We start from the raw sequence: 16,226 nt of genomic DNA, 5'->3' as shown, positions 1-16,226 counted from the left end.
CTCACAGGAAAGCTATAGTCAGAAAAATTAGATTACTTAAAATGATAATCTCTTCATAGAATGAATTTTAAATAATAGAATTAATGGCTTTTAATTCAGCACAATTGATATTTGAAATAGGTTCTCATCAGTCAAGTTAGTTGTATGAAGGCTCTGGGATTGGTTGAAATCATGTAGAAACATGCCACTGAGCTACAGCCCCAGCTCCAAAGGCTCAGCGTTTTAAAGAAGCATTCTAGAAAAACTGTTTTCTTAGAGAAAAATTACTGACTTAATTAGATCATACTAATGATTAATGTTGTAATACTTGGATTTTAGAGTCCAGCAAAGTTAAGTTATATTTAAAATATGGCATTGGGGAAGTGATCTCAAATAGATCAGTGTTACACATTGAGAATGCAAAGTGCTTCAACTGCTGAGCCACACCTGTGATACATGTGGTGGTGACTGTGAGGATGGTAGAACTGGCATTGGTGGTGGCTGGTGGTGGTGACTTTTCAAACATAAGAATTTTCCTGGAAGACTAGCCCTGTTGTTATGGGAGTCCTGGCCCTGGTTATCCCCTGCCCCCAAATTGCTGTTCATTGGTGTGTTCCTCTGTTTTGTGCTGTTGTAACAAAATATCTGAGGCTGAGTAACTTATAAAGAAAAGAGGTGTGTTTAGCTCATGACTCTTGGTATGTTCAGACAGCCTGGCACTGTTGTCTGGAAAGATTCTTCCTGGCTGCATCACAACATGGCGGAGAAGAAGAAGGGGCTTCTCTGATATTTCCACGTAATAGTTCTTCTTTCTCATGAAATCGATTGTTAGTACGTTATAAATACTACCTTGTTCTTCAACAAACTGCCAAGGATCTGTTATGTCACTTCTGAGGGACACACACACACACCAAAGGTGTCTATGTCTCAGACCCCAGAACCTGTGAGTGTGTCCCCTTACATGGCAAAAGGAACTTTGAAGATATGATTAAGATGAGGACCTTGAGATACTGGGGTTTGACTGGATTATCCAGGTGAGCCCAAAAGAATCACAAAAAAAGAGGCAGGAGATCAGAGAAAAGGGAGGACACAATGCTGTAATCTTGAGGGTAGAAGAAGGGGACTATGACTCTAGAGGCCAGGAGACACATTCTGTCCTAGAGTCTTCAGGAGGAACACAGCCCTGAGAAGCCGTTTCTGACTCTTAAAACTATGAAGTGATAAATTGGTTTTAAATCACCAAGTTTGTATTTGTTACATCAGCAAAAGGAAATTAATACAGCCAGTGATGATTGCCCATCCTAAACCAACTGTTCTAACCTTGGTGAGAGGTGGGGGGAGCAGTATACTTCCAGATATGGGTTATGTGTGCCACTCTCAGTACTGGGCTGGGGTAATTCCAATCTAAACTACATGAATGGAGTGTTGGGAAGAAATGTTCAAAGGATGCATGACTTCTCCATTGTACTCTTTTCTTTTTTCTATTTTTGGTGATATTGGGGATTGAACCCAGGAGCACTTTACCACTAAGCTACATCCCTAGGCCTTTGTACTTTCTGTTTTAAGACAGGGTCTTGCTAAATTTCCCAGGCTGTCCTCAGACTTTAAATCTTCCTTCCTTAGCATTCTAAATTGCTGGGATTATTGGCATGTGCCACCACACCAGGCTCACTTAGCTGTCCAATAACACCCCCCACCCTGTGTGTGTGTGTGTGTGTGTGTGTGTGGATGTGTGCGAGCGCACGTATGTACACATATACCTTTGAAATTAAAAACATAATATAACTATTCTCCAACAGGAGATAGACTACATTCTCCTTTAAAAGAGTTTTGAATTAATTTTAGAGTTAGAGTCTTTTTTCTTTTTTAAATTTTTGGTTTGCATTAATTTTAGATATAGAGACTTTTTTCTTTTTTAAAATAAATTCTATGGTTCTATGAATTAATAATTGAACTTCCAAGATATTTTTAACTTTAAATTTTTATTTAATTAATTTATTTATTTTAATTAGACATTTATGACAGCAGAATGCATTTTGTCTCATTGAACATAATTGCAGCACAACTTTTCATTTCCCTGGTTGTACAAGATGTATGTAGCGTTGCACCATAAGTGCAGTCATACAGGTACCTAGGGTGATGATGTCCATCTCGTTCCACCATCTTTCCTACCCCCATACTCCCACCCTTTTGCCCAATCTAAGTTCCTCCATTTTTTCCCTGCCCCCTTCCATTATGGTTTAGCATCCACTTATCAGAGAGACCATTCCGCTTTTGGTGTTTTTGAATAGATTTACTTCGCTTAACTTGATGTTCCCCAACTCCATCCATCTACCTGCAAATTTCATAATTTTATTTTCTTTTAATGCTGAGTAATAGTCCATTGTATATATACCACAGTTTCTTTACCCATTTATCTGCTGAAGGGCATCTAGGTTGGTTCCACAGTTTAGCTATGTGAATTGAGCTGCTATGAACATTGATATGGCTGCATTACTATAGTATGCTGATTGTAAGTCCTTTGGATACAGACCAAGGAGTGGGATAGGTGGGTCAAATGGTGATTCCATTCCAAGTTTTCTAAGGAATGTCTGAACTGCTTTCCAGATCGGTTGCACCAATTTGCAGTCCCACCAGCAGTGTATAAGTGTGCCTAGTTCGTTTCCCTGGTTGTGTAAGATGTATGTAGTGTTGCACCATATGTGCAGTCATATTTCCCCCATGTTCTTGCCAACACTAATTGTTTGTATTCTTGATAGCTGCCATTCTGACTGGCATGAGATGAAATCTTAGAGTAGTTTTGATTTGCATTTCTCTAATTACTAGAGATATTGAACATTTTTTTATATATTTGTTGATCAATTGTATATCTTCTTCTGAGAAGTGTCTATTCAACTCCTTAGCCCATTTATTGATTGGATTGTTTGTTTTTTTGGTGTTAAGTTTTTGGATTTATTTATATATCCTGGAAATTAATGCTCTCCTTGACATTCGTGTGGCAAAAATTTGCTCCCAAAAAGCAGGCTCTCTCTTCACCTCATTGATTGTTTCTTTTGCTGAGAAGAAGCTTTTTAGTTTGAATTCATTCCATTTATTAACTCTTGATTTCATTTCTTGCTCTTTAGGAGTCTTTTAAGGAAGTAGAGGCCTAATCTGACATGATGAAGATTTGGGCCTACTTTTTCCTCTATTAGGCACAGAGTCTCTGATCTAATTTCTAGGTCCTTGATCCTCTTTGAGTTAGTTTTGTGCATGGTGAGAGATAGGGGTTTAGTTTCATTTTGCTGATGGATTTCCAGTTCTCCCAGCACCATTTGTTGAAGAAGTTATCTATCTTTTCTCCAATGTATGTTTTTGGTGCCTTTGTCTAGTATGAGATAACTGTGTTTATGGGGGTTTGTCCCTCTCTGTTTTTTATTCTGTACCATTGGTCTACATATCTATTTTGGTGCTAATACCATGCCATTTTTGTTACTATAGCTTTATAGTGTAGTTTAATGTCTGCTGTTGTGATGCCTCCTGCTCTATTCTTGCTAAGGATTGCTTTGGCTATTCTGGGTCTCTTATTTTTCCAAATGAATTTCATGATTGCTTTATTTCTATAAGGAACGACATTGGGATTTTAATTGGAATCACATTGAATCTCACAGCGCTTTGAGTAGTATGGCCATTTTGACTATTAATTTTGACTATCCAAGAGCATGGGAGATCTTCATCTTTTAAGGTCTTGTTCAGTTTCTTTCTTTAGTGCTCTGTAGTTTTCATTGTGGAGATCTTTTACCTCTTTTGTTGATTCCCAAGTATTTTATTCTATTTTTGAGGCTATTGTGAATGAGGTAGTTTTCCTAATTTCTCTTTCAGAGGATTCATCACTGACAAATAGCAATGCATTTGCTTTATGGGTATTGATTTTATATCCTGCTATTTTGCTGAATTCATTTATTAATTCTGGAAGTTTTCTGGTGGAGTCTTTTGGATCCTCTAAGTATAGAATCATGTGGTCAGCAAATAATGTAGTTTGAGTTCTTCTTTTCCTATTCATATCCCTTTAATTTCTTTCATCTAATTGTTCTGGCTAGAGTTTTAAGGACTGTGTTGAATAGAAGTGGTGAAAAAGGGCATCCCTGTATTGTTCCAGTTTTTAGAGGGAATGCTTCCAATTTTTCTCCATTTAGAATGATGTTGACCTTGGGTTAGCACAGATAGCTTTTTCAATGTTGAGGTATGTTCCTACTCTTCCTAGTTTTTCTAGTGTTTTGAACATGTAAGGGTGCTGTATTTTGTCAAAAGCTTTATCTACTTCAACTGATATAATCATATAATTCTTATATTTAAGTGTATTGATGTCATGAATTATATTTATTAATTTCTGTATGTTGAACAAACCTTGCATCCTTTGAATAAACCCCATTAGATCTTGGTGCACTATTGTTTAAATATGTATTTGTATGCAATTGTATGCCAGAATTTTATTGACAATTTTTGCATCGATGTTCATCAAGGATATTGGTCTAAAATTTTCTTTATGTTTCTCTGCATGGTTTTGATATCAGGATGATACTCGCTTCATAGAATGAGTTTGGGAGAGTTCTCCCCTTTTCTATTTCATGGAATAATTTGAAGAGTATTGGTATTAATTCTTCTTTGTAGGTCTTGTAAAACTCATCTGTGAATTCATCTGGTCCGGAGCTTTTCTTGGTTGGTAGGCTTTTGATGGTGTTTTCCATTTCCTTGCTTGAAATGGATCTGTTTAAATTGTGTATGTTCGTTTGACTCAGTTTGGGTTGATCATATGCCTCTAGAAATTTGTCAGTGTCTTCATGGTTTTCTATTTTAGTGGAGTATAAATTTTCAAAATAGATTATAATTGTCTTCTGTATTTCAGTAGTGTCTGTCATGATATTTCCTTTCTCATCACAAATTTTAGTAATTTGAGTTTTCTCTCTTCTTTTCATTAGCATGGCTAAGAGTTTGTCAATTTTATTTATTTTTTTAAAGAACAGTTTTTTGTTTTGTCAATTTTTTGAATTGTTTCTTTTGTTTCAATTTTATTGATTTCTGCCCTGATTTTAATTATTTCCTGTATTCTACTACTTTTGGTGTTTCTTCTTTTTCTAAGTCTTTGAGACATAGTGTAGATCATTTATTTTTTGACATTTTCTTTTAATGAATGAGCTTAATGTCATGAACTTTCCTCTTAGCACTGCTTTCATAATGTCCCATAGATTTTGATAAGTTGTATCGGAGTTCTCTAAGAATTTTTTTATCTCCTCTCTGATGTCTTCTGTTATCCATGTATCATTCAGTAGTGTATTGTTTAGTCTCCAGGTGTTGGAGTAGCTTCTATTTTTTATTTTATCATTGATTTCTAATTTCATTCCATTATGGTCAGATAAAATGCAGAGTAGTATCCCTTTATTTTTGTATTTGCTAAGATTTGCTTTGTGTCATAACATATGGTCTGTTTTGGAGAAGTATCTATGTGCTGCTGAGAAGAAAGTGTATTTGCTTGTTGATGGATGGAATATTCTATATATATCTGTTAAGTTTAAATTATTCATTGTATTATTGAGTTCTATATTTTCTTTGTTTAATTTTTGTTTGGAAGATCTATCTAGTGGTGAGACAGGTGTATTAAAGTCACCCAGTATTATTGTGTTGTGGTCTATTTGGTTCTTGTAGTTGAGAAGGGTTTGTTTGATATACATAGATACCCCATTGTTTGGAGCATAGATATTTATGATGGTTATGTCTTGTTGTGCATGAATCCCTTAATCAGTATGAAATGTCCTTCTTTATCCCTTTCACTAGTTTTAGTTTGAAGTCCACTTTATCTGATATGAGGATGGAAACCCCTGCTTGTTTATGTGATCCATGTGAGGGGTTTGTTTTCCCTGACCCTTTTACCTTCAGTCTGTGGATGTATTTTCCTGTGAGATGAGTCTCTTAAAGGCAGCATATTGTTGGGTCTTTTTTTTTTTTTTAATTCAATCTGTCAATCTATGTCTTTTTTTTTCTTTTTTTTAATTGGTTGTTCAAAACATTACAAAGCTCATGATATATCATCTTTCATACATTTGACTCAATTGGGTTATGAACTCCCATTTTTACCCCAAATACAAATTGCAGAATCACATCGGTTACACACTCACATTTTTACATAATGGCATATTAGTGACTGTTGTATTCTGCTACCTCTCCTATCCCCTACTATCCCCCCTCCCCTCCCCTCCCATCTTCCCTCTCTACCTCATCTGCTGTTGTTTAATTCTCTCCCTTGTTTCCCCCCTTTCTCCTCACAACCTCTTCTATGTAATTTTGTGTAACATTGAGGGTCTCCTACCACTTCCATATGCTTTCCCTTCTCTCTCCCTTTCTCTCCCCCCACTCGTCTTTGTTTAATGTTAATCTTTTCCTCATGCTCTTCCTCCCTGTTCTGTTCTTAGTTGCTCTCTTTATATCAAAGAAGACATTTGGCATTTGTTTTTTAAGGATTGGCTAGCTTTGCTTAGCATAATCTGCTCTAATGCCATCCATTTCCCTGCAAATTCTATGATTTTGTCATTTTTTAGTGCTGCGTAGTACTCCGTTGTGTATAGATGCCACATTTTTTTTTATCCATTCATCTATTGAAGGGCATGTAGGTTGGTTTCACAGTCTAGCTATTGTGAATTATGCCGCTATGATCATTGATGTGGCAGTATCCCTATAGTACGCTCTTTTAAGATCCTCAGGGAATAGTCCGAGGAGGGCGATAGCTGGGTCAAATGGTGGATCCATTCCCAGCTTTCCCAGGTATCTCCATACTGCTTTCCAAATTGGCCTTACCAATTTGCAGTCCCACCAGCAGTGTACAAGTGTACCCTTTTCCCCACATCCTCACCAACACTTATTGTTGTTTGACTTCATAATGGCTGCCAATCTTACTGGAGTGAGATGGTATCTTAGGGTGGTTTTGATTTGCATTTCTCTGACTGCTAGAGATGGTGAGCATTTTTTCATGTACTTGTTGATTGATTGTATGTCCTCCTCTGTGAAGTGTCTGTTCAGGTCCTTGGCCCATTTGTTGATTGGGTTATTTGTTATCTTATTGTTTAATTTTTTGAGTTCTTTGTATATTCTGGATATTAGGGCTCTATCTGAAGTGTGAGGGGTAAAAATTTGTTCCCATGATGTAGGCTCTCTATTTACCTCTCTTATTGTTTCTCTTGCTGAGAAAAAACTTTTTAGTTTAAGTAAGTCCCATTTATTTATTCTTGTTATTAACTCTTGGGCTATGGGCGTCCTATTAAGGAATTTGGAGCCCGACCCCACAGTATGTAGATCGTAGCCAACTTTTTCTTCTGTCAGACGCAGTGTCTCTGATTTGATATCAAGCTCCTTGATCCATTTTGAGTTAACTTTTGTGCATGGCGAGAGAAAGGGATTCAGTTTCATTTTGTTGCATATGGATTTCCAATTTTCCCAGCACCATTTGTTGAAGATGCTATCCTTCCTCCATTGCATGCTTTTAGCCCCTTTATCAAATATAAGAAAGTTGTAATTTTGTGAATTGGTTTCTGTGTCCTCTATTCTGTACCATTGGTCCACCTGCCTGTTTTGGTACCAGTACCACGCTGTTCTTGTTACTATTGCTTTGTAGTACAGTTTGAACTCTGGTATCACTATACCTCCAGACTCACACTTCCTGCTTAGAATTGCTTTTGCTATTCTGGGTCTTTTGTTTTTCCCTATGAATTTCATGATAGCTTTATCTATTTCTCAAGAAATGCCGTTGGGATTTTGATTGTAATCGCATTAAACCTGTAGAGAACTTTGGGTAATATCGCCATTTTGATGATGTTAGTTCTGCCTATCCATGAACAGGGTACATTTTTCCATCTTCTAAGATCTTCTTCTATCTCTCTCTTTAGGGTTCTGTAGTTTTAATTGTATAAATCTTTCACCTCTTGTTGATTCCCAAGTATTTTATTTTCTTTGAGGATATTGTGAATGGAGTGGTTTTCCTCATTTCCATTTCAGAAGTTTTGTTGCTGATATACAGGAATGCCTTTGATTTATGCGTGTTGATTTTATATCCTGCCACTTTGCTGAATTCATTTATTAACTCTAGCAGTTTCTTTGTAGACCCTTTTGGGTCTGTTAAATATATTATCATATCATCCACAAATAGCGATAATTTAAGTTCTTCTTTTCCTATTTTTATGCCTTTAATTTCTTTTGTCTGTCTAATTGCTCTGGCTAGTATTTCAAGAACTAAATTGAATAGAAGTGGTGATAGAGGGCATCCCTGTCTTGTTCCAGATTTTAGAGGGAATGCCTTCAGTTTTTCTCCATTTAGGATGATGCTAGCCTGAGGTTTAGCATATATAGCTTTTACAATGTTGAGGTAAGTTCCTGTTATCCCTAGTTTTTCTAGTATTTTGAACATAAAGGGATGCTGTACTTTGTCAAATGCTTTTTCTGCATCTATCAAGATGATCATATGGTTCTTGTCTTTAAGTCTATTGATGTGGTGAATAGTATTTATTGATTTCTGTATATTGAACCAGCCTTGCATCCCAGGGATGAATCCTACTTGATCATGGTGCACAATTTTTTTGATATGCTTTTGTATTCGATTCACCAGAATTTTATTGAGAATTTTTGCATCCAAGTTCATTAGAGATATTGGTCTGTAGTTTTCTTTCTTTGAAGTGTCTTTGTCTGGTTTCAGGATCAGGGTGATGTTGGCCTCATAGAATGAATTGGGAAAAGCTCCTTCTTTTTCTATTTCTTGAAATAGCTTGAAAAGTATTGATATTAATTCTTCTTTGAAGGTTTTGTAAAACTCCGCTGTATACCCATCCGGTCCAGGGCTTTTTTTGGTTGGTAGTCTTTTGATGGCTTCTTCAGTTTCTTCCTTTGTTATTGGTCTGTTTAAATTGTGTGTGTCTTCCTGACTCAATCTGGGCAGATCGTATGACTTAAGAAATTTATCGATATCTTCACTATCTTCTATTTTATTAGAATATAGGGTTTCAAAATACTTTCTAATCATCTTCTGTATTTCTGTAGTGTCTGTTGTGATATTGCCTTTTTCATCCCATATGTTAGTAATTTGAGTTCTCTCTCTTCTTCTCTTCATTAGCATGGCTAAGGGCCTGTCGATCTTATTTATTTTTTCAAAGAACCAACTTTTAGTTTTTTCAATGTTTTTTTTTGTTTCAATTTCGTTGATTTCTGCTCTAATTTTAATTATTTCTTGTCTTCTACTACATTTGCTGTTGTTTTGCTCTTCCTTTTCTAGGTTTTTGAGGTGTAGCGTGAGTTCATTTATTTGTTGTTTTTTTCTTTTTTTGAGGAAAGAACTCCAAGAAATGAATTTCCCTCTTAAAACTGCTTTCATTGTGTCCTATAGATTTCGGTATGTTGTGTCTGTATTGTCATTTGTCTCTAAGAATTTTTTTTATCTCCTCCTTTATGTCTTCTGTAACCCATTGATCATTCAGTAACATGTTGTTCATTTTCCATGTGATGTAGGATTTTTCCTTCCTTCTTTTATCATTGATTTCTAGTTTCATTCCATTATGATCAGATATGGTGCATGGTATTATCTCCACACCTTTATATTTACTAAGAGTCGCCCTATGGCATAATATATGGTCTATCTTTGAGTAGGATCCATGTGCTGCTGAGAAGAACGTGTATCCACTTGATGATGGTTGATATATTCTATATATGTCAGTTAAGTCTAGGTTATTGATTGTGCTATTGAGTTCTATAGTTTCTTTATTCAGCTTTTGTCTAGAGGATCTGTCTAATGGTGAGAGCAGGGTGTTGAAGTCACCCATAATTATTGTGTTGTAGTCTATTTGACTCTTGAACTTGAGGAGAGTTTGTTTTATGAATGTTGCAGCTCCATTGTTTGGTGCATACAAATTGATAATTGTTATGTCTTGTTGGTGGATGGTTCCTTTTAACAGTATATAGTGTCCTTCTTTATCCCTTTTGATTAACTTAGGTTTGAAGTTGATTTTATTCGATATGAGTATGGCCACTCCTGCTTGCTTCCGAGGGCCATGTGAGTGGTATGATTTTTCCCAACCTTTTACCTTCAGCCTGTGTATGTCTTTTCCTATCATATGAGTCTCCTGAAGGCAGCATATTGTTGGATTTGTTTTTTTGATCCAGGTTACTAGTCTATGTCTCTTGATTGGTGAGTTTAGGCCATTAACATTTAAGGTTACAATTGAAATATGATTTGTACTTCCAGTCATGTTTATTTATTTATTTATTTTAGTTTGGCTAGTTTTTACTTTTTGGTTATTTTCCTCCCCCTTTACTAAGATACCTCCTGCTGTTAGTTTTGGGCACTATTTTTCAATTCCTCTTCTTGTAGTATTTTGCTCAAAATGCTTTGCAGTGCTGGTTTTCTGGCTGCGAATTCTTTTAGCTTTTGTTTATCGTGAAAGATTTTAACTTCATTGTCAAATCTGAAGCTTAATTTTGCTAGATACAGTATTCTTGGTTGAAGCCATTATTTTTCAGCATTTGAAATACATTGTTCCAGGATCTTCTCGCTTTCAAAGTCTGTGATGAAAATCAGTCGTTAACCTAATTGGATTACCCCTGAATGTAATCTGCCTTCTTTCTCTCGTAGCTTTTAATATTCTATCCTTGTTCTGTATGTTGGCTATCTTCATAATTATATGTCTTGGAGTTGGTCTATTACGGTTTTGAATGTTTGGTGTTCTGTAGGCTTCCAGGATTTGGCAATCCATTCCATCTTTCATCTCTGGGAAGTTTTCTAGAATTATTTCATTTAATATGCTGTCCATTCCTTTGGTTTGATTCTCTATGCCTTCTTCCATCCCGATGACTCTCAAATTTGTTTTTTTATGACATCCCATATCTCTTGAATAGATTGCTCGTGGGATTTAAGCTTCTTTTCTGTGTTGACTATATTCTTTTCAAGTTGATAAACTTTGTCTTCATTATCTGATGTTCTGACTTCTACTTGATCTAGTCTATTTGTAATATTCTCGTTTGAGTTTTTAATTTGGTTTATAGTTTCCTGCATTTCTAGGATTACTGTTTGATTTTTTTTTAAGATCTCTATCTCCTGGTAAAGCTCGTTCTTTGCCATTTGAATTTGTTTGTTTAATAATTCATTTTCAAAATATACTTTTATTGCTTGGACTTGCTGTCTCATGTCTTCCCTAATATTCCTTTCCATCTGAGTTAGGAATGCCTTGAGTTCTTTCCCTATCCATGTTTCTGATGGTTCTAGGTCCTCCTGTAGATTTAAGTTGTCCTGCATTGTTTGTACTCCTTTTTTCCCTTGTTTTTTCATGATGTTCATGCTACTTTCCAGCTCTATTTGATTGCTGTGTTTCTGCTCTCTTCTATAAATTTGTTTTGTTTTTTTATATTTCTGTTGTCTCTCCTTTGTGTTGGTAGACTATGCCTGCTAAAGTGGATTCCGCTGGGAAGGAATTCCGACGGCCAAGCTCCAGTGATGTCACCTCTCTGCTATGGCGGGCCCCAGGCTCCAGCTAGTAGATCTGCCGATGTTGATGAACTAGAAGCAGTCTGAGGTGCAGGTTGGGGTTCAGAAGCACTACTTCCAAATGCATCGGATAAGAGGTCAGCAGTGAGAGTACTCTCAGGCGCAGGAGAGGCCCCTTGTGGTGGAGAGGAGAAAGCATCTGTACCAAACAGGTCTAAGCTAGGAGCAGCATCTGGCTTAGGCGCTGCAGCAACTTCAGGAGCAGACTCAAACAGATCACCCAAGATATCTAGAGCAGGAGGAGCGGTGGTGGAGGCTGCGGCGGCAGAGGTGGTGGAGGTGGTGGTGGTGGCGGCAGTGGCGACGGCAGCAGTAGGCAATCTATGTCTTTTAATTGATGAATTTAGGTAATTCTTATTCAGGGTTATTATTGAAACATGATTTGTATTTCCAGACATTTTGGTTTATTGTTGGTTTTTAACTTGTCTTGGTTTCTCCTTTTATTTGCCTTTCCTTTAGTGTAGTTACTCCCTTTGCTGATTTTCATTGTTGTTTTTCATTTCTTCCTCCTGGAATGTTTTGCTGAGAATGTTCTGTAGTGCAGGATTTCTTGTAAATTTTTTAAATTTTTGTTTATTTTTATTTCATCATCAAATCTGAAGCTTAATTTTGCTGGATATAAGATTCTTGGTTGGCATTCATTTTCTTCCAGAGCTTGGTATATGTTGTTCCAGGATCTCCTGGCTTTGAGGTCTGGGTTGAAAACTCTGCTGAGATCTGAATTGGTCTCCCCTCTATATGTGATCTGATTCCTCTCCCTGGCAGCCTTTAAGATTCTCTCCTTATTCTATTGTAGGCATTTTCATTATAATGTGCCTTGTTATATATCTGTTGTAATTTTGTACATTTAGTGTCCTGTAAGCTTCTTATATTTGATTTTCCAATTCACTCTTTATGTTTGGGAATTTTTCTGATATTATTTGATTGAAGAGATTGTGCATTCCTTTGGTTTGAAACTCTGTGCTTCAATAAATCTTAGATTTTTTTTTTTTTATGCTATCCCATAATTCTTGGATGTTCTGTCCATGATTCTTCACTGGGTGGTCAACTTTATTTTCAAGATTGTATATTTCGTCTTCATTTTCTGATGTTCCATCTTCCAAGTGATCTACTTTGTTGGTGATGCTTTCTATTGAGTTTTTTAAATTTGCTTTATTGTTTCCTTCATTTCAAGAATTTCTGATTTTTTTTTTTGCTCCCTTATCTCTTTGTTGGTGTGATCAGTGGTTGCCTGTAATTCCTCTCTTATCTCTTTGTTGGAGTGAGCAATTTTTGCCTGTATTTGCTCTCATGTTATTCTTTAATTCACAGATCATTTTAATTATGTACACTTGAACTCCTTCTCTGACATTTCATCAACTGTGCTGTCCATAGATTCTATTATTGTATATCTTGGTTTGTTTGGGGCACTTTCTTCCCTTGTTTTTTCATGTTGTTTATTTGTCTTCCTTTCTTGCCGTGCGGCTCTGAGGTATTATAGTTTCTACCCTATAATCTTATAGTGTCCCTGCAGATTACCTGAACCTCACGTTGGTGTTGGGCTTCTAGTCCCTGCCAGTGTCCCATGATGGATGCTACTGCCAGTAAAGGTGGTGGTGGCAATAGTAGAGTTAACTCAAGATAGGAGTGGTGGTGTCCCAAGATGGATGCAACCACTTTCATAGATGGGGCTGAAAGGACATGCTTTACAATAGCTGCCTTTTGGAGAGATGCAACTGCCTCCAGGCTGTGCTATTGTCCCAAAGTGGAGGCTGCTGTTGCGTGAGGAGGGCTATGATGATGGCTGCAGTATCCCGGATGGAAGCGAGCTAGGCCTGGGCTCTGCTGTGGGTCTGACAGTAGGTGGGGTGGTTCTGGGCCTAACCTAGGCCTAGGTTCCTGCATGCATTGACAGGGGCAGTCCTGGGCCTAGGCCTTGGCTCTGGCATGGGTCTGCTGGTTGGCAGGGCAGTCCTGGTTAAATTTGTTTTAGTTACTTATAAATGACAGTAGAATGAACTTTGATGCATCATATGTAATGGAGTACAATTTCCCATTCTTCTGGTTATATGTGATGTAGAATACCACTGGTCATATAGTTATATAGGTACATAGGGTAATAATGTCTGATTCATTCTACTATCCTTCCTACTCCCATACCTCCTATTTTATATATGCACATATACACACACCATCATAGAATGCTCAGTTGTGTATATACAAAAACTTAAGGAAAAATTGAAATGTACAGATTGGTTTGTAGAGTGAATTCTGGGGAGAGGTTTTCTTAGGTAATTTGATTATTTTGAAATGTGTTTTATTTTTATTAATATTGTTATAATAATACTATTATTATAACAATATTAATTTAATAAATTATTATTAAAAACTTTAAAAAGCACTCTCTTTTGTCCCCACCCCCAATTTTATTGTGGTATAATTGAATAAATTCAGGGTTTTTGATTTGTATTCCTGTGTCAGTTTGATGAAGTTAATCTTTTGCAAGAAATCTATATAAGAACCTAATAATAAATAGTAGGAGGGAAAAATTACAATAAAGGTTCCCATCACTCAGGACCAGGAGGAAGGAGAAAGCATACTGTGGTTGCAGGTCTCTAGCACACATATCCTGGGGTGCTCTTACCCAGCTTTAACTGAGTTTTCAGTTTGTTGGGATGATGGGCATGAGTGGGTACTGGGCCAAGGTTTCCTTTCTGGAGCTACCCCAACAGGTATTATTTGGCACCTGTTCTCTCTTCCGGCAGGTACCTCAGGAGTTAAGAAGTCACAGGCCTTTTTAAGTCAGGCTGAGGGCTCCTCTGGCAATGTATTTACTTTGAAACCTTACCAGTCTTCTCCTAGACTCATTTTATCACAATTCTGTGGTCTGGCAACACCAGGGACTTGCTGATGTATGTTTTGCGAGTCCCAAATTTGTTCCTTCAGCAACAGGCCTTGTTGCACTGCACATCTTCCCATTCTCTACTGACTCCTCCCTGTGGTCCTCTTCATCAGGAACAAGGGGTTGCGACTGTTCTGCAGCCAATCTACCCCTCATTGCCAGGCTGGATCCCTAGCAGTGGGTGGTTTTCCAGAAGGGAGCCAATATTATCATTATTAGTGTGTGTGTGTGGGGGGGGGGGCAAAACTTCACTCTCTTAGGAAGGGAATTGAATTGAAATGAATCAGGTTAACAGGAGAAAAGCATATAGGTTTTTACATGTAAAATAGGAACCCTCACAGGAAATTGAAGGTCCAAAGAAGTTAGAAAACCTAAGTGCTTATATCCTAGGTTGAACAAAGAAAGGTAATTATGGAAAAATAATGAAAACTTAGAGAGACAAAAGGAAAATCTGAGTCATTTTTAACAAAGTCTTTTTGTACAGAGCTCTCTTGGCCTTGACTCCCTGTGTGGAGACAGGAGCACCTCTTTCCTCTTGATAGAGGGAGGTCCTCTTGCCATGGGAACTTATCTCCTGCTTTCAGGAAGAAAAGGGGAGCTCAGAGTGCTCCTTCCTGCACCTACTGTTTTTCAAGTGCCTTTAGCTCAAATTGGTCCTCCTGCTAAAGTGCCATATTTTGGGGGTGGTGTCCAGCTATCTTTCAATAGGCAGAAACAGCTCTTTGGGACATGCATGTAAGGTACTGTAGGTGACAGTGTGCTACACTTCTTATATAGTGACAGGGGAACAACAGACACCTCCAACTTACCTAGCAAGCTTCTTTGATTTTTATTTGCCTTCTATCTCCCAGTGCAGGGAAAGGAATCTGGGTCAGCCAGGCTATATCAGCAAGCAACACTGTCCCTTGGGGGTGACAGGGATCTGAGGTATAATTCTGAACCATATCCCCATCAGTTTCAGCCTTCTTGACTATTTTCTAGCACTTAGAAAGAATTCCCCAAGAGTTTGCCATCGCAGGCCTGTCTTATATATCTGAGGCAGAAAAATGTGGCATCTTGAAGAAAATAGCCCTGAACTCCTCTAGGAGCCTCTGGCCCTGAAAGGGTGACATTGGTGCAGCTGCAAAAACTGCAGCCTCTCTCAAGGTAATTAGTTGTGTTTCAGACATCATGGCTTAAGTTGAAGTTGGGGATATAGTCTTGTCTGCTTTTTTCTTGATGCTGATAATTTAAAAGAACTTCATTGTATTTAAAAGACCCAAAAATCTCCACCAAAAGACTTCTAGAGCTCATAAATCAATTCAGCAAAGTAGCAGGATACAAGTTCAACAGTCATATGAGTGTTCCTATACTCTAATGATGAATCTGCTGAAAAAAAAATTAGGAAGACTGTCCCATTCACAGTAGCCTCAAAAACAAACAACAAACAAACAAAACCACTTGGGAATTAATCTAGTGGTGAAAGACCTCTACAATGAAAACTATAGAACACTAAAGAAAGAAATTGAAGAAGGCCTTAGAAGATAGAAAGAAGTCCCACATTCTTGGATGGAATTAATAGTGGCAAAATGGCCATCCACCAAAAGCACTATACAGATTCAATATAATTGCCATCAAAATCCCAAATGATATTCTTCACAGAAGTAGAAAAAGCAATTATGAAATTCATTTGGAAAAATAAGAGACCCAGAATAGCCTACGCAATTCTTTGTGAGAAAAGTGAAGCAGAAGGCATCACAAAACCAGACCTTAAATTATACTCCAGAGCTATAGTAACAAAAACAGCATGGTACTAGCACCAAAACAGGCATGAAG

This window comes from Callospermophilus lateralis, chromosome 8 (assembly GCF_048772815.1).
Source record: "Callospermophilus lateralis isolate mCalLat2 chromosome 8, mCalLat2.hap1, whole genome shotgun sequence".
NCBI lineage: Eukaryota > Metazoa > Chordata > Mammalia > Rodentia > Sciuridae > Callospermophilus > Callospermophilus lateralis.
This window is presented reverse-complemented; position numbering follows the sequence as displayed.